Genomic DNA, 24,001 nt, shown 5'->3' with positions numbered 1-24,001 from the left:
GCCTCATCCACCATTTCTCCAGCCATGCATTAACCTGTATTATCCTACTATTCCTATACTCACTAATACACATGGGAGTAATCCAAATATTATAACCTTTGTGGTCTTGCTCTTTAACTTCCTTCCCAGCTCCTAAAACTCTGATTGTAGGATCTCAACCCTTTTCCTCCCCATGTCATTGGTTCCAAAATAGACCACGACTTCTGACTGTTCTTCTTCCCCATTGAACATATTTTGAAGCCTGAAAACTGATTTCAGAATCTCACACTTGGTCCCACTGCCAAGCGGCCGGTGGGGGCGGATGGGGAGGTGAGCGGGGTGGGGGGGGGGGGTGGGGAAGCTGCACCGAGGTCCCCCCACTGCTGGTAATATGCGGCGGGCCTTTGCCGAAGTCGGGGGTCGAGGCGGGCCTCTTCCCGCAGAATTTTATGGCCCCCTCCTGCCGTGACCCATGACAACGAGAGGCTGGTAAAATTCAGCCCAATATGTTCAGCAACAATGGCGGTTCTTGCTGCCCTCTTCTGGTCATTGGCTGATTTACATGCAAAGTTTCTGTAAAATGAATGTGACGTGGATATATTGCCAGGACAGGGGGGATCACCTTGAGATGTTTTTAGGAAAAAGCAGAGCAGTTGAACTAATTGGAGAACACAGCCAAAGATACAGCACTGGCATGATGGGCCAAATGGTCTTTGTTCACTATTCTGTGACTCGATGAACATTTCCCATCCTAATTTCACATTTTCTACAACTGCAGCATTTGGCTTTGTAAAGGTCTGGTGTGTGGACTTTTCCCAGAACTGCAAATAGTACCTTGTGACAATATAAATTGTCAGTGTGTGAATGTGGGTGTCACATTTATATACAAAATGAGAGCTGAAGTTATGACGGTGTCAGTTGTAAATGTATTTTCATTATGTTTCTAATCTGTAATATGTTATACATATCTATGATTGAAACTGTGCTCCTGTAAATGGTGAGTTTTATTAATCATTCATTGGATGTGGACATCGTTTACAAGGCCAACATTTACTGCCCATCCTGACTTGCCCTTGAGATGCTGGTGCTGAACCAGCTTCCTGAACAGCTGCAGCCCGTGTGGATTTGCAGTTTTTCTTGTCGTTGTTCATTTGAAACAGATGAACGGTATGCTCGGGCATTTCAGAGAGCAGTAAAGAGTTAACTACATTGCTGTGAGTTTGAATTCACACATGGGCCAGACCAGGTGAGGAGAACAGATTTCCTGTCCTAAGAACATTAGTGAACCAATACTCCAGTTGTTTCATTGGCACCATTACTGATACAAGCTATTTATTGCTGATTTATTTCATTAAATGAACTTAAATTCTGCAACTGTGTTGATGGGATTTGAAATCACTGTCACCAGATTACTGATGGGATTTGAAATCACTGTCATCAGATTACTGATGGGATTTGAAATCCTTGTCACCAGATTACTGATGGGATTTGAAATCATTGTCACCAGATTATTGCTGGGATTTGAAATCACTGTCACCAGATTACTGATGGGATTTGAAATCACTGTCACCAGGTTATTGCTGGGATTTGAAATCACTGTCACCAGATTATTGCTGGGATTTGAAATCACTGTCACCAGATTACTGCTGGGATTTGAAATCACTGTCACCAGATTATTGCTGGGATTTGAAATCACTGTCACCATATTACTGATGGGATTTGAAATCACTGTCACCAGATTATTTTTTGGGATTTGAAATCACTGTCACCAGATTATTGCTGGGATTTGAAATCACTGTCACCAGATTACTGATGGGAGTTGAAATCACTGTCACCAGATTAGCGATGGGATTTGAAATCACTGTCACCAGATTATTGCTGGGATTTGAAATCACTGTCACCAGATTATTAGTCCAGGCCTCTGGATTACTGGTGCAGTAAATCTAACTACTATTTTACTGTAGCCGGGGGTGCATCAATGGGCTCATTATGAATAAATGTGTGTGTCTGTGTGTGTGGTTTTGGAATATATTTGTGTGTATCTTTGTGTATAAATGTACTTCGGTGTTATTATTAAATAAAACAGAAATAAATAAACAAATAATTTTTTTTGAACAAGACAATTCAACCTGAATAAATAATAGATTCGTGCAAATAAGCATGTAAGCAGCATTTAACAGAAGAAATCAAAAATGTTCGAGTTTAACATGGATGAAAGGAAGAGCAAATGTAACAGGGCTTTAAGTTGATAAAGTCATAGAATCAGTGACTGGTTACAGCACAGAAGGAGGCCATTCAGCCTATCGTGTCAATGCTAGCTCTCTGCAGCAGCAACTCACCTAGTCCCACTCCCCTGCCTTTTCTACATTGCCCTGCAAATTTTTCTCCTCAGATAATTATCCAATTCTCTTTTCAAGGCCTCGATTGAACCTGCCTCCACCGCACTCTCAGGCAGTGCATTCCAGATCCTAACCACTCGCTGCTTAAAATAGTTTTTCCTCATGTTGCCATTGATTCTTTAGCCAATCATCTTAAATCGGTGTCCTTTGGTTGTAGATCCTTCCAGCAATGGGAACAGTTTCTCCCTATCTACTCTGTACAGACACAAGAACATCAGTGGTATGAGAAATGGTCCATTTTCCTGCAGATTTTTCGATTGCCTCACCTCAATAACCACAATAACAATCATCTCCTTGGGTTTCATGGTTTATTGAATGAATTTGCAGTCCTGACACAGTGTGAATCCACAGAAGTCATTGATAAGGTCCATCTACTGCCCCGTGACATGGTGTAGCTAGCTCTATTCTGTCAATGGAAGTAATTCGCATTGGCATTACACACTATATTGCTTGCTTGCTAGCTAATGCATTTTGCTGCTCTCCATTGATTTTTGTATGCTACTTTATTTATAGGGAGAAATATGTTTTAAATCAGACTGTGTTTTGAAGGCATCAGATTGGCTATACAATTTATATACAGATTAATTGCCCCCATGTCCGTGGCTGGGTCAATAATTTTGTACAAATGTCCATGGTGCAACATCAACATGTCAGTGCCTATCCCTGCACAGATAAGAGGGGCTCCCTATTTATTTAGGGCGGGGGGAGGGGGAATGGCTTTCCCAGAAGTCATAAATCTCAAAGAACACATCCATTTGGAGTTTTGACTGAACTGAACTGCACAGAATGTTGTGAGATAACAATCCAGTTCCTTTTCCCACTCTCTTGGGGCTTGAGGAAAAAACGTTCTTTAAAACAAAGAAAGAAATGCACTGGACACATTCAACTGGAGAAACGGGATCAAAATTATTTGCCGCTGTTTGTTGTTCCACCTCCCCTAAAGGTTTAAATGGTGTATGTGGCGTGGCAATGGAATGATGGAAACTCGGAAACCCCAAGGTAGATTTGCCCAGATTTGTGCTGAGCTGACGTACCACATTTAGTCTCAGTGTCCTTAGTTTAAGAATGGGAAAACGTAGCCAGGATTCCTCCTCCTAATAGCAATTCAGTGACTTGATGTCAATTACACAGGTATGGACCTGAGGCAAGGGAGAGATTAAGCTCAACTTGTGATGTGCTCCACAGTCAAGCAGCCTCTCAACAATGGCTCTCTCAGCTCACACATGAAGAATGTTCTAGAGGGCTGACCGAACCCATGGATCATAATCCCAGTGAGGACTCAACAACCAGAGGAGGAGAAAAAGTTAAAAAACACAATGATTGGATAAAATAATTGAAATGCTGTTTGTAAAGTTATATATAATGCAATAGTTCATGCTGCAAGAAAACAACATGATGTGGGTTTGAACCCGTAAGTGCCCAGCAGTAATATTCTCCATCTACAGACTAGGAGGCTCCTCAGTGAAAGTGAAATTGGAGTATCAGCCGAGGACATGAAGGCGAGTGCCAGTTATTTTAGCAAACCAAGACACACAGGTTAAACTGGTAGAAAGCAAAATTAGGACTGATGTCAGGTGTTCCGTACACAAATAGTGATCGCCGTGTGGAAAAGACTTCCAGATAGGGCAGTGAAGATAAAAAAGCTTGGCAACATTGAAGAAACAGTTGGAGAGTGTGGGAGTGAGGGATGCAGTTCTTTCTGCATCAATGAGCTGGCTGCGAGGTTTGCTAGTGTCACTCAGGAGGGTTTACACTAGTGTGGCATTGGGGTGGGAACCAGTGCAGTAGGACAGCAAGTGAAATAAATGAAGAGGGACTAGTATATAAGGCCAGGAAGGCGAAGAGGAAGAGCAGGCAGGGAGATGTTGCGGAGAACAGCAGGAGTGGTGGTCTGAAGTGCATTTGTTTCAATGCCAGAAGTATAACAGAAGGCAGATGAACTTAGAGCTTGGATTAGTACTTGGAACGATGATGTTGTTGCTTTTACAGAGACTTGGTTGAGGGAAGGACAGGATTGGCAGCTAAATGTTCCAGGATTTAGAAGCTTCAGGCGGGATAGAGGGGGATGTAAAAGGGGTGGGGGAGTTGCATTACATTAAGGAGAATATCACAGCTGTACTGCGGGAGGACACCTCGGAGGGGTCATGCAGCGAGGCAATATGGGTGGAGCTCAGGAATAGGAAGGGTGCAGTCACGATGTTGGGGGTTTACGACAGGCCTCCCAACAGCCAGCAGATATGTAGACAGATTTTGGAAAGATGTAAAGGTAACAGGGTTGTCGTGGTGGGTGATTTTAACTTCCCCTATATTGACTGGGACTCACTTAGTGCTAGGGGTTTGGATGGGGCAGAATTTGTAAGGAGCATCCAGGAGGGCTTCTTGAAACAATATGTAGATAGTCCAACTAGGGATGGGGCCGTACTGGACCTTGTATTGGGGAATGTGCCCGGCCAGGTGATTAAAGTTTCAGTCGGGGCGCATTTCGGTAACAGTGACCATAATTCCATACGTTTTCAGGTACTTATGGATAAGAGTAAGAGTAGTCCTCGGGTAAAGGTGCTAAATTGAGGGAAGGCTAATTATAACAATATTAGGCAAGAACTGAAGAATTTAGATTGGGGGGTGGCTGTTTGAGGGTAAATCAACATCTGACATGTGGGAGTCTTTCAAACGTCAGTTGATTTGAATCCAGGACCAGCATGTTCCTGTGAGGAAGAAGGATAAGTTTGGCAAGTTTCGGGAACCTTGGATAACACGGGATATTGTGAGCCTCGTCAAAAAGAAAAAGGAAGCATTTGTAAGGGCTGGAAGGCAAGGAACAGACGAATCCCTTGAGGAATATAAAGACAGTAGGAAGGAACTTAAGCAAGGAGTCAGGAGGGCTAAAAGGGGTTATGAGAAGTCATTGGCAAACAGGATTAAGGAAAATCCCAAGGCTTTTTACACGTATATAAAGAGCAAGAGGGTAACCAGGGAAAGGGTTGGCCCACTCAAGGACAGAGAAGGGAATCTATGTGTGGAGCCAGAGGAAATGGGCGAGGTACTAAATGGGTACGTTGCATCAGTATTCACCAAGGAGAAGGACTTGGTGGATGATGAGCCTAGGGAAGGGAGTGTAGATCGTCTCAGTCATCTCATTATCAAAAAGGAGGAGGTGTTGGGTGTCTTGCAAAGCATTAAGGTAGATAAATCTCCAGGGCCTGATGGGATCTATCCCAGAATACTGAGGGAGGCAAGGGAAGAAATTGCTGGGGCCTTGACAGAAATCTTTGCATCCTAATTGGCTACAGGTGAGGTCCCAGAGGACTGGAGAATAGCCAATGTTGTTCCTTTGTTTAAGAAGGGTAGCAAGGATAATCCAGGAAATTATAGGCCGGTGAGCCTTACGTCAGTGGTAGGGAAATTATTAGAGAGGATTCTTCGGGACAGGATTTATTCCCATTTGGAAACAAACGAACTTATTAGCGAGAGGCAGCATGGTTTTGTGAAGGGGAGGCCGTGTCTCACTAATTTGATTGAGTTTTTTGAGGAAGTGACAAAGATGATTGATGAAGGAAGGGCAGTGGATGTTATTTATGTGGACTTCAGTAAAGCCTTTGACAAGGTCCCTCATGGCAGACAGATACAACAGGTGAAGTCACACGGGATCAGAGGGGAGCTGGCAAGATGGATACAGAACTGGCTCGGTCATAGAAGACAGAGGGTCGCAGTGGAAGGGTGCTTTTCTGAATGAAGGGCTGTGACTAGTGGTGTTCCGCAGGGATCAGTGCTGGGACCTTTGCTGTTTGTTGTATATATAAATGATTTGGAGGAAAATGTAGCTGGTCTGATTAGTAAGTTTGCGGATGACACAAAGATTGGTGGAGCTGCGGACAGTGATGAGGATTGTCAGAGGATACAGCAGGATATAGATCGGTTGGAGACTTGGGCGGAGAAAATGCAGATGGAGTTTAATTCGGACAAATGTGAGGTAATGCATTTTGGAAGGTCTAATGCAGGTGGGAAGTATACAGTAAATGGCAGAACCCTTAGGAGTATTGACAGGCAGAGAGATCTGGGCGTACAGGTCAACAGGTCACTGAAAGTGGCAACGCAAGTGGATAAGGTAGTCAAGAAGGCATACGGCATGCTTGCCTTCATCGGTTGGGGCATAGAGTACAAAAATAGGCAATTCATGCTGCAGCTGTGCAGAACTTTAGTTAGGCCACAGAATATTGCATGCAATTCTGGTCACCACACTACCAGAAGGATGTGGAGGCTTTGGAGAGGGTACAGTAGAGGTTCATCAGGATGTTGCCTGGTCTGGAGGGCATTAGCTATGAGGAGAGGTTGGATAAACTCGGAATGTTTTCACTGGAACGACGGAGGTGGAGGGGCGACATGATGGAGGTTTACAAAGTTATAAACGGCATGGACAGAGTGGATAGTCAGAAGCTTTTTCCCAGGGTGGAAGAGTCAGTTACTAGGGGACATAGGTTTAAGATGAGAGGGGCAAAGTTTAGAGGGGATGTGCGAGGGTGGTGAGTGCCTGGAGCTTGCTGCCAGGGGAGGTGGTGGAAGCAGGTACCATAGAGACGTTTAAGAGGCATCTTGACAAATACATGAATAGGATGGGAATAGAGGGATATGGGTCCCGGAAGTGCAGAAGGTTTTAGTTTAGCCAGGCATCAAGATCGGCGCAGGCTTGGAGGGCCGAATGGCCTGTTCCTGTGCTGTAATGTTCTTTGTTCTTTGTTCCTGTGAATAGGCCAGATGGCATTCCTCAGAATCCCAATGTTTATAACCTGTGAGGCTGAATAGCTACATGTCTGGGGATAGGTTATCTGTTTGCTTTGTAGTCTGAGTGAAGTGGCTTGCATTGGCAAAACAACCAATGGAAAAGAGATAACTCACCTACTTGAGACTCCCTCTCATGCAGAGTGACAAGGTTACGATAAGCACGGTGAGGACACAGAACTGCGAGCTCAAGGTACAGCTGACAGATATCCAAAATAGATTTGTCAAACCTGTATGTATTTTACATCACCTCTTTGTAAAACCCTAGATCTTATTCACAAATGTGTTGCTGAATCTATTTCACTAATCCTCACATCAAGTGGAGCCATTATGAAGTCCTTTTGGTCAAAATCCTGAAGTTCCCTCTTACATTTTGGGTGTATTTAGACTGCATTTTCGATCAGTGTGAAGTGGTTACAGCTTTGCACTGACACTTTTATTGTGTTCATTCAGAGGTAATGTAAGATCCATCTTCGAAAAGGGTGACAGAACTAAGCCGAATAATTGCAGCCCAGTTAATTTAACATCTATGTTAGTTGAGTGAGTATGTTCAAGACTGAGATTGGTAGAGTTTTGGACACGAATGGAAACAAGGGAAATGGGGATTGGGTGGGAAAAGGGTTGAGGTGGAAGATCAACCATGATCTTATTGGATGGTGGAGAGGCTCGAGGGGCCGTACAATCTACACCCGCTCCTATTTCTTATTTTCTAGGTCAATATTTAGAATCTTTAAAGATAAAATTACTAAATATCCAAGTGAGAAAATAATTAGAAGCAGAAACACTGGTATCATAAAGGAAAATCGTGCTCGACAAAACCCAATAGAGTTCTTTCGAAGTGACAGATAATGGTGGCCGTGTGTACAGGGACATTCGGAATGCCTTGGAAAAGTTAGTAGAGAGGAGACCATTGGAGAAGATTAACACTTTTGGAATTAGGGGAAGGGGATGAAATGGGATTAAAAACTGGTTCTGAGGGAGGGGAGAGTAGGAGTTAAGGGAAGTTTCTCCGTGGGGATGGAAGTGGGGAGCAGTGCCCCACATGGTTCTGTTCTAGTGCTGCTAATTTGTAGTGTGTAAGGTCACTTGTGCAGTTGGCGAGGAGTGAATTATGGTGCGGGGCATGGGGAAGGTGCAAAAAGGCCATCTTTAAGAAAAGGAGTCTGGCCTCAAAGGTCGGGGCAGAAACACTTGTGACACCATGCAGTCACATTGACTACCTCGTATGCATGAGTTTGGCCTGTGTTGACAGCCTGAGAAAAAAGGGAATAATTTTTTTCTGCAGAATGTAACATTTGTTTCGATTTATGTTGAGCTGAAGAATGACGGATTTTATACAATTGAGAAACTGCTTGTTTCTCTTATGGATTTTGTTGAACCCAGACTGAGCCAGAACACTTCAACAACCTGAAACATTCTCAGCACAGTAACTTTTTATTCATGTGATTGTGTTTTTTACTCCCCAGATCTAGAAGACAGCAGCTTGACAGATGATATTGAGTCTCCAAGCACTTCACTGAGCTGCTGTGCTTCCAGCAGAGGCTCTGCAGCAAGAGCAGGCTTGCGTTCCGAAGACTGCACTACTAAACAGACCATACAACTTACCGAAGAAATCCAGAACCCACAAGTCAAACAGAACTCATCCCTGACTTTTTGTGAATGTATTCACTTTCTCTACAAGCATGAAAAAACATGAGATAATCAAGATTAGAGCCATCCGACAATCTGATCCATTCAAGCACGGGGAATAAGATTTTTTGGGGAGTGGGAGATGTTTGTAAATAGTTAAGGATCTAAAGGCTAAATGTGTTGATGAGCAACATTGTGGTCGAAAGCGAGGAATTTTGAGACCAGAGAAGCATTGGTTCTACAAAACACCAGCGTTCATCTAGCATGACCTCTAATAATGCCTCATCAAAAAGATGACTTTAATTCATAACCGTGTTCCTTTAACTTCTGTAAACAGCTGCTTTGAAACTGTTTACAAACATAATCACTTATATTGTGGATTTTTAAAAACCCAGTGTAATAAGTTCCTCTCCTTCCCAGAGATTTAAGTTATTATAATTCTCAAATGACATTAATCGGATTGCCCCAATCAGTAGCCATTTGACCTGTCTGCTTTTGTAGACTAATTACACTCTATCCTCAAGGCTCAATGGGAACTCAGTGCATTTGTGTAAAACCCAGACAGGGAATTGTGAAAATAAACTAAATCTGTGTCTTTTAAGCTGCTGAAAACAAATTGCACATTTTAATTTAGAAATGCATTTTGTCAAGTTCTCCCAATGGTCGAGTGGTAAAGGCACTGCCGTTCACCTGACATTCAACCATATGAACCAGAGGATCTCAGGCTTGATACCCACTCTTGGTTGAGTTAGCTAATTTCAACTAGAGACGCTGTCGGGGCTGCTGCAGTTACCTTAGTCACCACTTGAGCCATGTAGGTTTGGTGCTCCGAAGTCGGAGATGATAAAGGGGGTGCAGAAGGGAACGGTGGCCTCATTCCCTGTCTCTGTTCAAGTTTTGGAGCTGGGAGATCCACCAAACACCACCAGGTTTCATCAATTTCTGTCTCCGCTGGGCAAGCTAATATTGTCACTTGCTGTCCTTCCATCCTCTTCGCAACCACTCACAATCGCTCTGGTGAGCAGATTGTTGAGGTATTTGCTGTTTGCTTCTCTCATTGCACTGTGTCAGGGGCCTGGAGAACATGACCTTTGGAGATGTTGGATGGTTTTGGAGGGTGCTGGACTCAATCATTAACCTGTTGAGGAATAAGCAGAACAAAGAGATGCTAATGCTTGACGTGCTGTCATACATGATTCAGTTGAGAGCAAATACTAATCCACCCTTTGTCGATACAATCCTCAGCAGAATTCAGTCACTCTTTGAGGGAAGGTGTGAGAAAGTACAGGTGGAAATGTTCCAATGTGTTGGGAAACTTGACCAAGTGGAATCTGAGGGTGAAGATCTTTCTTCTACCAACAGGTCCATTCCAAACTGGTTCACTTATTGTTGCACTTGGATGGAAAGAGTGAGGAGATCATCAGATCTTGTAGGTCAACACTGTGGATGATCTTGCCACTTACTGGATCTGCCGAGGCTTCCTCATAGATATCTAGAGGAGCCCAATGGGAGTTACATGGACTTCCTCAGATACCTATCACAGCAGTTAGTTTAAGATGCTTCGAAACCTGTGGAGCTTTTATCACTTCTCCAAGGAAGACAGTCACAGTGACTGCCTGACAGTGTTGGATCTTAAGGATGTGAGAAGCCAGCTGCTCCACAATACCAGGCAGACTGGGACCAGCATATTCCACCATTGCTCTGGCAGCAGAACAACCCCCTTGTTGAATTTGCAGAGGTTCATCATCTGTTCCCATCCTCCATTTCTTTCCATGTATTCAGCTCCGTCTCTATAATTGTCTGATTCAAAGGGATCTTTAGTGTCTCCACACTATTGACACACAAATCCCTACTTATAGATGTTTGAAATTTAGCTGTGAATTCGCTCTGCTGTGATTCACTCTCAGAAACAAAACCATTGATCAGAGAAAGATCAATTCCTATACCATGGATTGTGAGTTATACTTCAATAATGAGCAGGAGCAGCTCCGAGAACACGCGTGACCTTTTCAACTTTACTCCTGCAGCAGCTGGAACGTGTCTGACCCGCCCGGTGGGTTACCTGGTGGACGAGCTGTGTAATGAACTGCTGCTGTCCCCCACCAGAATGAAACCTAAAGACACAGACCCCGATCCTCCTCCACCTCCTCCTCTTCAGAACAACAAACTGATCATTCTTTCAACATGACCTACACATTTGTAAATGTATGGATTGTAATTAAATACATATTCTGTTGTGTTATTGTAACTATTGGTGAATCTTCAAACCCATTCAGGGAGGTAGTATTCCTGACACAGAGCAGCAGTGATCAGGAGGAACTGGGGATAACATTGAGGAGAAATCTGTCTCTCCCCCGGGGGTGACAGAAGCAGGAGGTCTCAGCTGAGGATTCCAAGAGCAAGATCTCTGAGGCCTCGGCTGGTAAAGATCAATGATTGATGAGCATTGGTCTCACACACAGGCTGTGGAGACAGTCTCTTCTCTCCTGGTGCAGATGACGGGACAATTGGAGGAGTCCAGAACTCACACCGACTACACAATGAGGGAGGCAACACATGAAGTGAGGAAGACCCTGGGCACTGGCCATCCGGGAGATCAATGTAGCTGCCAATCAGACATTAGGAGGAGGGTAGAAGAGCTCTGGTCACCTCTACAGTGACAACAGTTACTGCTTCCATAGCTGGCATTCTGACAACGTAGCCTTGACTGCTCAGAAACTGCAGTTTCATCATCATTGCCATAACTCCTGGTAAATCCGTGATCCAGAATTAGCCCAGTGTGTGTTCACATTTAGCCATTTCTCCCCCGTCGCTCCAGTCATTTGATTCTGGTGGGTGCACTGTCACAAAATGATCAGAGTTACAGAGGCTCAGAGAGGGAAATCATGGCAGAAATCCCAGTGGTCACTTCTGGTGTGGCGTTTTGCTGTGGGGCCATGTCCTACTTCACTTGCCAGACCAGCTCCCAGAAGTGGGTGGTTTTCAGAAGGAAATTCCAGCTGGTGATTTTGGGATACGGGTGCTGTGATAATAAGACTCGCCTGTTTGAATTCTGGTTTTCAAATAACATTCTGATGACCATAATTTGAAATTGCGTGGAGGCATGAACACAGAAAGCTGCAGTTCATCACTCGAGTGCTGATTCGAAGCAATGTTCTTGGTGCAGTATAAGTGGGTTCCACACACACATTTCCACTGAAGGTGTGAAGTGTGCTGTCTGACACACAGCAGCATGTTTCAGGATCACTCAGGGACTGAGGGAACGAAGGCACAGGTTCACAGATACAGTACTGGAGGTCCTGATCGAGGAGGTCCAAAGGAGGAGGAATGTCCTGTACTTACAGAGGAGAAGGAGTCCACCTCCCTCTCCTGTCTCTCCTGTCCTTTTCTCCTGCCGCGGCTGGTGCTGCTCAGCCTGGCCTCGTGTCCTCCTCCCATTTCTCCCGCAGACCGAGCAAGATGTCAATGACCAAACGCTCCCTTTCTCCTGCTGATTCCTATAAAGTTTCTAATAAGGTGGAGTAACACAGCACTTACTCTTTATAGGTGAAATCCTCAGAGTTTTTCCCGAGTAAATGCTGACAGAGTGTTGGTGAAGTCTTGACAAAGTTTCCCAGAAAGTCTCCCAACGTGTTTCAAATGTCCTCTTCAAACCTCCAGCAGTATGTGAACAGTAAAAGGTGATTAATCTTTAAATAGCTCTTGAAATCCCCAGCGATGACTTGTTTACTCCTGTCACTGTCAGGAGACGGTGTGAGTTCAAGAGCCAGCCACCAAAATGCTGAACTGAGCAAGATGTCGATGACTAAACACTCCCTTTGTCCTGGTGACTCTGATAGGGAGGGGTCGACCCAACTCACAATCTCATTGATTTCACACAAATCATAAACTGCAGGACTGTCTGTGAAATTAACCTCCAATGTAGCATTCAAAATAAAATATGAATTCATAATTTAATAGTTTGTTTTAAAACTCCTCTGTGGTCACTGTGACACAAAAACACTTCACTTCCTTCATGTGATGATGTGATCTTCCAAAAGGAAATTGAAACAGTCCTCGTTCAGGAGTGATAATTCTTCTGGTCACTGGCTGCAGAGTTAAAGGTGCCAACAATAGCTTCCTCTCTTGCGGATTTCCACTGTAATCACAGTTTCATAGAACAAGGAAAGTGTTTACCAGCATATATCAGCAGTATGGAATTCTGTTGTGTATACAGGAAAGGGAGGTGGGAACAGGACAGGCACATGGGATTAGGACGACTGCTCATGTGGAGGATGATCACCAGTAATCTATCAGAGATTAGATGACACCAGAGAGACTCCAAAAGAGAAACTGCTGTTGAATTTGTGAGGCTTGCTTTGTGGAATGCTTTAGTATTTGATAAGAATGCTGAACCAGTGAAATTTTGCAGCTGTGGGATGACAGTTACCTGAATAGATATTATAATATTTATTGCAAAATTAAGGTACCATGTGTACTGAGTGTAACAACGTTAGCAGCATCCAATCATACGGCTGTGAAATATCTGCAAATGTTGCTATTTATGTCGTGAGACATATTGAAAAGTGTTTAATTTCTCTGCGATTTAAATAGACATCTAGTCACTGGACCCAGAACCCTGAAGTGGAAGAAAATCATTCTCGTTCTCGAGGGACTGCCTAAGAAGAAGAAGAAGAAGAAGAAGAATGGAATAAAGTAACACCCTGACAGTTCATTAATTGTCTGTATGGAACCTTGCAGAATTTGGAAGACAGGCAGAAAAGTCAAAGTCACTGTCCTGGTCCCAAGTCCTCCACTCTTCCAATATTGCATATTTACATCTCGATAAAGGAGATGGCTTTTTGGTAAAGGAGCAGAATTCCTGCTGTGTATTTGTGTGAGGTCCTGGGTTCAAATCATACATAAGCCCTCATTTCGCCAGTAACATTAGAACTTGTAAGTGAAGTATTTAATACTTTTTCCCATGCGAGTTGTGAAATTTACAGCAGTCTGCAACAAAAGAGGTTGAACCTCTGTTGAAAAAGGGAGCGAAGGAAAGACCGAGTAATTACAGGCCAGTCAGACTAACATCAGTCATGGCCCAATAACTGGAACCTATTCTGAGAGACAGAATAAACTGTCAGTTCGAAAAGCACAGGTTAATCAAGGATAGTCAGCATGGATTTTTAAGCGAAGATCTTGTTAGACCAACTTGATGGAATTTTTTGAAGAAGTAACAATGAAGATAAATGAGGGTAGTGCAGCTGACGTGTCCTACATGGATGTTAGCAAGGCATTTGGCAAGGTCCCACATGGCGGACTGGTTAAATAAATAAAAACCCATGGGATCCAGGGAAATGCAGTAAGGTGGATACAAAATTAGCTCAGTGGCAGGAAACAAAGGGTAATTATTGACGGGTGTTTTAGCGACTGGAGGGCTGTTTCCAGTGGTGTTCTGCAGGGCTCAGTACCAGGTCCCCTGCTTTTTGTGGTACATATTAGCGATTTGGAAGTCAATGTAGGGGGCATGATCAAGACCTTTGCAGACGACACAAAGATTGGCCATGAGGTAGATAATTAGGAGGATAGCTGTAGGCTGCAGGAAGATATTGATGGTTTGGTCAGGTGGGCAGAAAAGTGACAAATGGAATTCAACCTGGAGAAGTGTGAAGTGATGCATTTGGGGAGGTCAAACAAGGCAACAGAATACACGATACTGAGAAGTATAGAGGAAGTGAGAGACCTTGGATTGAATGTCCACAGATCCCTGAAGATGGCAGGACAGGTCGATAAGGTGGTTAAGAAGGCAGATGGAATCCTTTCCTTTGTTAGCCGAGGTATAGAATACAAGAGCAGCGAGCTTATGCTGCAACTGTATAACTCATTGGTTAGGTTACAACTTGAGTTCTGTGTGCAGTTCTGGACACCTCATTACAGAAAGGATGCAATTGCACGAGAGAAGGTACAGAGGAGATTTACAAGGATGTTGCCAGGACTGAAAAAAATGCAACTATGAGGAAAGACTGGATAGGCTGGGGCTGTTCTCCTTGGAACAGAGAAGGCTGAGAGGAGATCTGATTGAAATGTACAAAATTTTGAGCGGTCTAAATAGAGTGGAAGCGCAGGGTCTATTTACCTTAGCAGAGAGGTCAGTGACGAGGGGGCATAGATTTAAAGTGATTGGTAGAAAAATTAGAGGGGAGACGAGGAAAAACCTTTTCACCCAGAGGATGGTGTGGGTGTGGAACTCACTGCCTGAAAGCGTGGTTGAGACAGAAACCCTCAACTCATCCAAAAGGAGTTTGGATAATCACCTCAAGTGCCGTAATCTGCAGGGCTACGGACCAAATGCTGGAAGGTGGGATTAGAACAGGTGGATCGTTTTTCAGCCGCCACAGACATGATGGGCCAAGTGGCCTCTTTCTGTGCGCTGCACTTTCCATGATTCTGTGATTCTTAACTGTCTCCAGCATCTTGCTTATTGATTTTCTTGTTTTTCTTGTTTTTCACTTTGTCGATGCCTTTGAATAATTGTGGATCCTTCTTCAGGGTGTCTTCTTTCACCAGGTAGTTCTGACCTCTGATGATGTTGATCGTAATCAGCTTCAATTCGCTGATAGTGTTGGAAGTGAGCAGATTTCCTTTGCTTGAGTCTACAACATGGAACTCAGTCTGACATGTGGACCCATGGGAGGATTTGAATGCCACCCCTGCGTTGGAGTTGCATCCATCCAATAAGAGACCGAGTCGAAGTGACAGTTCTGTCAGTCGAACATGAGACTTTTAATGGCAGGGTTGTGAGTTTGAGTGCCATTCTGTTTTTCCCTTTTTTAAGGCTTCATGAGCAGAGAGTACAGGGAGTATTTGAAAATGAGCAAGTCTCGCTTTGATTCAGGACTCTTACCTCTCAGCAGCATCTTACTATGAAAGATTGAATTTGATCTCATTTCATTCTCAGCTCGGGGTCTGTGCGGCTCAGTGGCACTTCTGGCTGTCTCCCGCTTTACAATCCATCAGTACTGAGAAAGCAATGGGGAATATTGTGTTGTGTTCTTTAATTTTTTGGAAAACTTGAATATATATATTTTCTTCCAGAACAAGGACACCAAGCCACTGTTAATGTAGGGCTGAAATAGCTCAGTTGGGAGAGCGTTAGATTGAAGATCTAAATGTCCCTGATTCAATCCTGGGTTTCAGCAATTCAGCTTCCTTATGCGTCCCTTGCATTGGTTCTGATTTTCCAGTTGCACAATTTACTTTGAAATTATTTACCAAGCACCAGTGGATTGAATTTGAGAAACAACACAGAGTCATTTACAGCACAGAAGGTGGTCGTTTGGCTTATCACGTCCATGCTGGCTTTCCCCGGATCAATAGAGTCAGTTCCACTCACCAGCTCGATCCCTTTCCTCCTGCAAGTTTCTTTCCTTCAAGTATCCATCCAATTTCCTTTTCAAATCATTGATTGTCTCTGCTTCCACCACACTCGTGGGCCAAGTCATTACCACCCATAACATAAAAAAGTTCCACCTGATCAAGGATGGGAAATACTTATATCTTCTATATTTAGCTTATTCTCTATTTCTATGAGAATAGACTGGCAGTCAACATGAAAGGGAACCCAAAAATCTTCGAGCAGCATATAAATGATAAGTGGGTAGTAAGAGGTTGAGTAGGGCCTATTCGGGACAAAAAGGATAATATAAGCTTAGAGGTGCAGGGCAATGTTAATCTACTTAATGAGTACTTTCTATCAGTGATCACTAAGGAAGTGGAATTAGACAAAATATCAGTAGAAGTGAAGAGAGTGGAGGCAATGGAGAGAGTACAAATTAGGAGAGGGAGGTACTAAAAAGGCTGGCTGTGCTTAGGGTAGATAAATCGCCTGGTCCGGATGGCTTACATCCCAGCGAAAGGAAATGCGGATGCAGATAACGGAAGGGCTTGCTATAATCTTCCAATCTTCCCTGGATACGGGGAGGTGCCAGAGGATTAAACAGTGGCAAATGCGACGCCCTTATTCAAGAAAGGGTGTAAGGACAGTCTGGGTAACTACAGGCTAGTTAGATGAACAGCAGTGGTGGGTAAGGTTTTAGAAAGAATAATCAGGGTAAAACATCAACAGTCACTTGGAGAGGTTTGAGTTAATTAAGGAGAATGAGCATGGATTTATAAATGGGAGTTCATGCTTGACCAATCTAACTGCATTTTTTGATGAACGAACAGAGCAGGTTGATGAAGGGAATGCAGTGGATGTTGTTTATATGGATTTTAAGGAAGCGTTTGACAAGGTACCACATAAAACGGCGGTTAACAAAATTGAGGTTCGTGGTATAGGAGGGTCAGTGTCCAATTGGATAGAAAATTGGTTTAAGGACAGAAAACAGCGAGTCTTATTAAATGGTTCTTTGTCAGACTGGAGGATAGTCGACAGTGGTGTTCCCCAAGGATCAGTGCTAGAACCACTGCTTTTTTTGCTAAAGGTAAGTGACTTGGATCTTGGAATACAGAGTAGAATCTCAAAATATGCCGATGACAAAAAACTTGGAGGAGTGGCAAACAGTGAGGATGATATGAACTGCCTGCAACAGGACAGTCATAGGCTAGCAGAATGGGCAGACAGGTGACAGATGGAATTTAATAGTGACAAGTGTGATGTGATGTATGTTGGCAGAAGGAATAGGGAGAGGCAAAGAACAAAGAACAAAGAAAATTACAGCACAGGAACAGGCCCTTCGCCCCTCCAAGCCTACGCCGATCCAAATCCTCTATCTAAACCTGTCGCCTATTTTCTAAGGGTCTGTATCTCTTTACTTCCTGCCCATTCATGTATCTGTCTAGATAAATCTTAAAAGACGCTATCGTGCCCGCGTCTACCACCTACGCAGACAATGCATTCCATGCACCCACCACCCTCTGCGTAAACAACTTTCCACGCATATCCCCCCTAAACTTTTCCCCTTTCACTTTGAACTCGTGTCCCCTTGTAATTGAATCCCCCACTCTGGGAAAAAGCTTCTTGCTATCCACCCTGTCTATACCTCTCATGATTTTGTACACCTCAATCAGGTCCCCCCTCAACCTCCGTCTTTCTAATGAAAATAATCCTAATCTACTCAACCTCTCTTCATAGCTAGCGCCCTCCATACCAGGCAACATCCTGGTGAACCTCCACTGCACCCTCTCCAAAGCATCCACATCCTTTTGGTAATGTGGCGACCAGAACTGCACGCAGTATTCCAAATGTGGCCGCACCAAAGTCCGATACAACTGTAACATGACCTGCCAACTCTTGTACTCAATACCCCGTCCGATGAAGGAAAGCATGCCGTATGCCTTCTTGACCACTCTATTGACCTGCGTTGCCACCTTCAGGGAACAATGGACCTGAACACCCAAATCTCTCTGGACATCAATTTTCCCCAGGACTTTTCCATTTACTGCACAGTTCACTCTTGAATTGGATCTTCCAAAATGCATCACCTCGCATTTGCCCTGATTGAACTCCATCTGCCATTTCTCTGCCCAACTCTCCAGTCTATCTATATTCTGCTGTATTCTCTGACAGTCCCCTTCACTATCTGCTACTCCACCAATCTTAGTGTCGTCTGCAAACTTGCTAATCAGACCACCTATACTTTCCTCCAAATCATTTATGTATATCACAAACAACAGTGGTCCCAGCACGGATCCCTGTGGAACACCACTGGTCACACGTCTCTATTTTGAGACACTCCCTTCCACTGCTACTCTCTGTCTCCTGTTGCCCAGCCTGTTCTTTATCCATCTAGCTAGTACACCTTGGACCCCATGCGCCTTCACTTTCTCCATCAGCCTACCATGGGGAACCTTATCAAACGCCTTACTGAAGTCCATGTATACGACATCTACAGCCCTTCCCTCATCAATCAACTTTGTCACTTCCTCAAAGAATTCTATTAAGTTGGTAAGACATGACCTTCCCTGCACAAAACCATGCTGCCTATCACTGATAAGCCCATTTTCCTCCAGATGGGAATAGATCCTATCCCTCAGTATCTTCTCCAGCAGCTTCCCTACCACTGACGTCAGGCTCACCGGTCTATAATTACCTGGATTATCCCTGCTACCCTTCTTAAACAAGGGGACAACATTAGCAATTCTCGTGTCCTCCGGGACCTCACCCATGTTTAAGGATGTCGCAAAGATATCTGTTAAGGCCCCAACTATTTCCTCTCTCGCTTCCCTCAGTAACCTGGGATAGATCCCATCCGGACCTGAGGACTTGTCCACCTTAATGCCTTTTAGAATACCCAACACTTCCTCCCTCCATATGCCGACTTGACCGAGAGTAATCAAACATCTGTCCCTAACCTCAACATCCGTCATTTCCCTCTCCTCGGTGAATACCGATGCAAAGTACTCATTTAGAATCTCACCCATTTTCTCTGACTCCACGCATAACTTTCCTCCTTTGTCCTTGAGCGGGCCAATCCTTTCTCCAGTTACCCTCTTGCTCCTTATATATGAATAAAAGGCTTTGGGATTCTCCTTAACCCTGTTTGCTAAAGATATTTCATGACCCCTTTTAGCCCTCTTAATTCCTCATTTCAGATTGCGCCTACAATTCCGATATTCTTTCAAAGCTTCGTCTTTCTTCAGCCGCCTAGACCTTATGTATGCTTCCTTTTTCCTCTTAGCTAGTCGCACAATTTCAACTGTCATCCATGGTTCCCTAATCTTGCCATTTCTACCCCTCATTTTCACAGGAACATGTCTCTCCTGAACGCTAATCAACCTCTCTTTAAAAGCCTCCCACGTATCAAATGTGGATTTACCTTCAAACAGCAGCTCCCAATCTACATTCCCCAGCTCCTGCCGAATTTTGGTACAGTTGGCCTTCCCCCAATTTAGCACTCTTCCTTTCGGACCACTCTAGTCTTTGTCCATGAGTATTCTAAAACGTAGGGAATTGTGATCACTATTCCCAAAGTAGTCCCCCACTGAAACATCAACCACCTGGCCACGCTCATTCCCCAACACCAGGTCCAGTATGGCCCCTTCCCGAGTTGGACTATTTACATACTGCTCTAGAAAACCCTCCTGGATGCTCCCGACAAATTCTGCTCCATCTAGACATCTAACACTAAGTAAATCCCAGTCAATGTTGGGAAAATTAAAATCTCCTATCACCACCAACCTGTTGCTCCTACAGCTTTCCATAATATATATACTTAATGGCACAGTTCTAAAGAGTGTGCTGGAATAGAGGAACTTGGGGTTCATGTGCATCAATCTTTGAAGGTGGCACGACATATTGCGAGAGTGGTTCGCAAAGCATATGGGATCTTGGTCTTTATAAATAGAGGCATTGAGTACAGAAGCAGGGAAGTTATGCTGAACCATTATAAAACTCAGGTTAGGCCCCAATTGGAGTGTTGCTTCCAGTTCTGCTCAGCAGACTTTAGAAAGAATGTGAGGGTCCTTGAGAGGACGCAGAGGTTATTTTCCAGAATGGATCCAGGGATGGGGGATTTTAGTTACAATGTTAGGTTGGAAAAGCTGGGATTATTCTGCCTACATCAAAGGAGATTGAGCGGAGAATTGATAGAGGTGTATAACACCTCTAGAGATCAGGCCATCCTGGACTGGGTATTGTGTAATGAGAAAAGATTAGTTAACAATCTTGTTGTGTGGGGTCCCTTGGGGAAGTGCACCCATAATATGATAAAATTCTTCATTAAGATGGAGAGTGAGAGAGTTGATTCCGAGACTCGGGTCCTGAATCTAAACAAAGGAAACTATGAAGGTATGAGGCGGGAGTTGGCTATGATAGATTGGGGAACGTTACTTAAAGGGTTGACAGTGGATAGGCAATGGCTAGCATTTAAAGAGCGCATGGATGAATTACAACAATTGTTCATTCCTGTCTGTGCAAAAGTAAAACAGGAGGGGTGGCTCAACTGTGGCTTACAAAAGAAATTAATGAAAGTATTAGATCCAAGGAGGAGAAATATAAAATGGTCAGAACAAGCAGCAAACCTGAAGATTGTGAGCAGTTTGGAATTTAGCAGAGGAGGACAAAAGGATTGATTAAGAAGGGGGAAATAGAGTATGAGAGTAAGCTAGCAGAGAACATAAAAACTGACTGTAAAAGCTTCTATAGATATGTGTAGAGAAAAAGATTAGTGAAGACAAATGTGGGCCCCTTACAGTCAGAAACGGGGGAATTTATAATGGGGAACAAAGAAATGGCAGACCAATTAAATACATACTTTGGATCTGTCTTCACAAAGGAGGATACAAATTATCTCCCAGAAATGTTGGGGAACATAGGGTCTAGTGAGAAGGAGGAACTGTATGAAATCAGTATAAGTGGGGAATGTTTGGGAAATTGATGGGATTGAAGGCCGATAAATCCCCAGGGCCTGATAATCGACATCCCAGAGTACTTAAGGAAGTGGCCCTTGAAATAGCAGATGCATTTCTGGTCTTTTTTCAAAATTCTCTCGACTCTGGACCAGTTCCAATGGATTGGACGGTAGTTAATGTAACTCCATTATTTAAAAAAAGTGGCAGAAAGAAAACAGCGAATTATATACCGGTTAGCCTGACATCAGTCGTGGGGAAAATGCTGGAGTCCATTATAAAAGATGTAATAGCAGAGTGCAATAATAACTCGTCTCCACTCCTAGTATTTCTAAATCCCACACAGTCACTATAATGTGAACAGTTATTTCCTGTTGTGTCTCTCTCAGATTTGTAAACTTCACTGTATTGGAGTGAGGTGACATCTACTGGCGGGAAGCAAGAACTGCAATCAAGCAGCAGAAACTCCACAGTCTGTCAGGGTTAAAGAAACATTGCAATGTGAGGATACAGCGAAGTGGTTTGATTGGGTAGATGGAGACATGATTCCACTTGTGGTGGTGTCTGAAGCAAAGGCCAGAAATACAAAATCGTCATTAATAAAAGAAATGAGGAATTCATGAAAAATGTAGTAACGTCGTGAATGGTTAGAATGTGGATCGAACAGAAAGTGAGATTGGATGGACAGAAGCAGTCTGAAAGGATGGCTGAAACAAAAGGTGAGTTCCCTGAAACGTTAACTGTGTTTCTCTCAGCACAGATGCTACCAGAGCTGCTGAACATTTCCAGCACTTTCTGTTTTTATTTCAGCATTTGCAGGATGTTGCTTTGATCTGAAAAAAATGGATGATTGACTGGGGGGGTTCCAGTGAAATTCCACAAGAGCTAATAAAACCTGACCTGTCCGTGGCTCGTTGGTCTAGGGGTATGATTGTCGTTTTGGGAATATGGTTAATTAATATGCGAGAGATCCCGAGTTCAAATCCCGGACGAGCCCTGGTCTGCTGGCATTTTTAGAGTAAGGTTATCTATTGGTTTCAGCCTTGCAGAAGGTGGAATTGACTTCCATACGGAGCTGGCTTGAGGACCAGACAATTGCATTCAAAGAGCTTGTCGACAAAATTGTAATTAACTAAATGTACAGATAGCCAAGTGGGAATATAAAGTTGTTGTTGTCATTGTGACCTGACTCCAAATTCAACAGGACTGGGTTCTGGACTGGAATGGAATGGAATTTTTCAGTGTTTCTGTTGTTTGGCTTGCATTGACTCATCGATTTTCTTGTTTTTCAATTTGTCGATGCCTTTGAATAATTGTGGATCCTTCTTCAGGGTGTCTTCTTTCACCAGGTAGTTCTGACCTCTGATGATGTTGATTGCAATCAGCTTCAATTCGCTGATAGTGTTGGAAGTGAGCAGATTTCCTTTGCTTGAGTCTACAACATGGAACTCAGTCTGACATGTGGACCCATGGGAGGATTTGAATGCCACCCCTGCGTTGGAGTTGCATCCATCCAATAAGAGACCGAGTAGAAGTGACAGTTCTGTCAGTCGAACATGAGACTTTTAATGGCAGGGTTGTGAGTTTGAGTGCCATTCTGTTTTTCCCTTTTTTAAGGCTTCATGAGCAGAGAGTACAGGGAGTGTTTGAAATGAGCAAGTCTCGCTTTGATTCAGGACTCTTACCTCTCAGCAGCATCTCACTATGAAAGATTGAATTTTATCTCATTTCATTCTCAGCTCGGGGTCTGTGCGGCTCAGTGGCACTTCTGGCTGTCTCCAGCTTCACAATCCATCAGTACAAAGAAAGCAATGGGGAATATTACTTTCGTGTTGTGTTCTTTAATTTTTTGGAAAACTTGAATGTATGTATTTTCTTCCAAAACAAGGACACCAAGCCACTGTTAGCGTAGGGCTGAAATAGCTCAGTTGGGAGAGCATTAGATTTAAGATCTAAAGGTCCCAGTTTCAATCCCGGGTTTCAGCAATTGCTCTTCCTTATGCGTCCCTTGCCTTGCTTCTGATTTTCCAGTTGCACAATTTACTTTGAAGTTATTTGCCAAACACCAGTGGATTGAATTTGAGAAACAACACCGAGTCATTTACAGCACAGAAGGTGGTCGTTTGGCCTATCACGTCCATGCTGGCTCTCCCCGGAGGAATCTAGTCAGTTCCACTCACCAGCTCGATCCCTTTCCTCCTGCAAGTTTCTTTCCTTCAAGTATCCATCCAATTTCCTTTTCAAATCATTGATTGTCTCTGCTTCCACCACACTCGTGGGCCAAGTCATTACCACCCACAGCATAAAAAAGTTCCACCTCATCAAGGATGGGAAATACATATATCTTCTATATTTGCTTATTCTCTATTTCTATGAGAATAGACTGGCAGTCAGCATGAAACGGAACCCAAAAATCTTCGAGCAGCATGTAAATGATAAGTGGGTAGTAAGAGGTTGCGTAGGGCCTATTCGGGACAAAAAGGATAATATAAGCTTAGAGGTGCAGGGCAATGTTAATCTACTTAATGATCTGTACTTTGTATCAGTGATCACTAAGGAAGTGGAATTTGACAAAATATCAGTCGAAGTGAAGGGAGTAGAGCCAATGGAGAGAGCACAAATTAGGAGAGGGAGGTAATAAAAAGGCTGGCTGTGCTTAGGGAAGATAAATCACCTGGTCCGGATGGCTCACATCCCAGGTTGCGAAAGGAAATGCGGATGTAGATAACGGAAGGGCTTGCTATAATCTTCCAATCTTCCCTGGATACGGGGGAGGTGCCAGAGGATTAAACAGTGGCAAATGCGACACCCTTATTCAAGAAAGGGTGTAAGGACAGTCTGGGTAACTACAGGCTAGTTAGATTAACAGCAGTGGTGGGTAAGGTTTTAGA

The 24,001-nt window shown here is 43.7% G+C and overlaps 1 non-coding gene across 1 annotated transcript; it reads left to right on the top strand.

Annotated features, from left to right (window-relative positions):
• The first annotated feature begins 23,023 nt into the window (after positions 1 to 23,023).
• trnal-uaa (transfer RNA leucine (anticodon UAA)) lies at positions 23,024 to 23,096 on the top strand. The gene has a single exon. It is a non-coding gene; the product is annotated as a tRNA-Leu (tRNA).
• Positions 23,097 to 24,001: the final 905 nt, after the last annotated feature.

The sequence above is a fragment of the Heterodontus francisci genome, unplaced genomic scaffold, assembly GCF_036365525.1.
Source record: "Heterodontus francisci isolate sHetFra1 unplaced genomic scaffold, sHetFra1.hap1 HAP1_SCAFFOLD_456, whole genome shotgun sequence".
Lineage (NCBI taxonomy): Eukaryota > Metazoa > Chordata > Chondrichthyes > Heterodontiformes > Heterodontidae > Heterodontus > Heterodontus francisci.
Note: the sequence above shows the minus strand (reverse complement) of the source record. Positions and strands in the feature narration are given on the sequence as shown.